The following is a 2,445-nucleotide window of genomic DNA, read 5'->3' as shown; positions in this document are numbered from 1 at the left end:
CTTTTCAAAGATGGGGAGGGCATGTTTGTACGAAAGAAATTCTAATGTGGTTGTTTAGATAGATTTATTGTTTACATGGAAGAAAAGATGAACGAATATTGTGTTTACTTTAGACTAATTAAAGTGATTAGAGGGGAAATATTTACGAATTAAGAGAAAAAATAATGATCGCACCATGGTTTTACTATAATGTCTTTTATATAGTTTTGAAATAAGGTTATGCATGGTGGTGCAATTGTCTTAATTGTCTTGATGGTTGTCGTTAGTGATTTTGTGGTGCTAGAGTCGTGTTTTGTGTGAGGTGTTGGTCGTGAGAATAGATTCTCAAATCATTATGTATTTTAAAGAATTGATAGTTTTTTAATCTTTAAGAAATGGATCACTTTGAATTTAGTTTTTTATCATTAAAAACCTCGAATTTAATAATAACTTACATTCATTTTAATATAATTAACACTAAGGATATTTTGTTTTATATTATTTTTATAACCAAGAATAAAATAATAATATTTTATTTTTATCCATTAAATATATTTTTTTAATTTATAATTCTTTTATTTTTCACCATCTTTCTTTTAATTCAAATAACTCTTCTACCTTCACCTTTTTTTTTCAAATTCATTTAAATCTACTTTCCAGATCCACCCACATCGTAAAAGTGAAAGAACCGAAAGAATGTTAGGGGTGGACAGATGATGAGAGAACAGTGAGAAATTGAAAGAAGAAAGAAATATCGAAATAAGTCGAAGATGATGGAAAGAATTCGAATAAAGATAAGCAAATATGGTGACGCAGTGACCTTTTAGGCATTGGAATTTTGACCCTCAAGCTGACACCAAGACACCATTTGCATAAAATACAAATCCAGTTAATGGATGAAGGCAGTTGTTGCAATTTGATTAGGATCTTGTCAGTGAATTCATCCTGATATCTCAGTTTATGGGCAAATGACATGTCACCAAAAAAGAAATAAAAAAAAAAAGAACTTGTAAATTTTAAAGAAGAAGAAGACGAAGACATATTGATGAAGAAGGGAAATAATTGTAGACAAACCGAAAGACATATCTTTTCTTGCATCTACTCTTCCAAAGCAGTGGGACACAGATCAGAATTCTCCATCCTAGTAAAGAAGTGCAATCATATTCTCTATTAACTGTGTCAAGATTTTGCAAATTATTCTCATTTCAAACCTTAATTATCGGGAAAGTTTATTTGATATGATTGTTTTACTAAAATTTTTGAAAAGAAAAGTCGCTTTGACGTGATTTACCTTCTGTCATCAACATATTCTTATTAATTATATTAAAAGCGGGTGAGGGTGTCAAAGTTAGGCTTACGATCTGGTGAAAAGGACAGTTTCGGTTTGAAAGGATTGGCACGCGTTGGTCCCGAAATCAAGTTGGTGTTCACACAACACAACCACCATGTCTTGCCTTTGCTTTTGGCAGTGGCTTTTAAGAGGAATAGATCCAAAATCAACACTAATGGGGAAGCATTATAAACGATGCCCATGCTTAGCATTACAGAATCATTTTGTTGACGTAAGTAAGTTCGTCAAAAAAATAAAAAATAAAATAAAAACTAGTGCTTGTCTTAGCGTCAACAATAATAGTTTATTTTCACGTGCTTTACATCCACTGGACATAGGGTAAGCGAACAATGATTTGACATCAAATTGCTAAATTTTGTTGACCATTTTATTACAAATTTCAATAATGAAAGAAAATAAAAATCCTGGGTCTTCCATCATGAGAGGATTACGTTGTTTGTTTAACAAGCAAAATCAATGAAAGCTGTAAAACAACCGAGAGAAAAGCTTTTAAGAAAAAGACGTGGCCTTTGCTTGTTTGAGATAAAAGGGTAGAAGAAAAAGGATGGAAAAGAAAGGATATAATAGGAAATATTTGAATTTGGAAGAGGTTATTAAAGATCATTTGTGATGAAAGGATTGTGAACCATAGGTTTATCTTTCTCCTGTGAAAGCATAGGTATTGAAAGTTTGACCTATTTATTATAAATCCAGAGTTTTGTAACATAATTAATCTTATGCTTAGATAGAATATTTTTTGTTTGAAATGTCACATAATCAATTAAGATTTTTATAAAACTAATTTTGTAGGTCATCTTAAACATTAAAAATTCTTGTTTTTTTTTCATTAAACATATAACTATTAAAAATTTCTACTCTTTTGCCTTTTCTTTCTTCATTCCCATTTATTTTTTCACACCATCCAAACGAAACAAAGCATCAATTGTGTACAACCATATTTCACAACTTGTAAGATTTTGTTTGTATAAGCCACAAGAGAAAGAAAAAGGAGAGGATGTGGAAGTCGAAGGTTATCTAGTTTTGGATGACATTTTGTTGCCAGATGCCATGGTCAAGGAAGTAGTTGCTCCGTAACGTGTTGGGTTGGATATAACTGTATATGGAAGCATTTGCAG

Source organism: Vigna radiata, chromosome 8, assembly GCF_000741045.1.
Source record: "Vigna radiata var. radiata cultivar VC1973A chromosome 8, Vradiata_ver6, whole genome shotgun sequence".
Classification (NCBI taxonomy): domain Eukaryota; kingdom Viridiplantae; phylum Streptophyta; class Magnoliopsida; order Fabales; family Fabaceae; genus Vigna; species Vigna radiata.
This window is presented reverse-complemented; position numbering follows the sequence as displayed.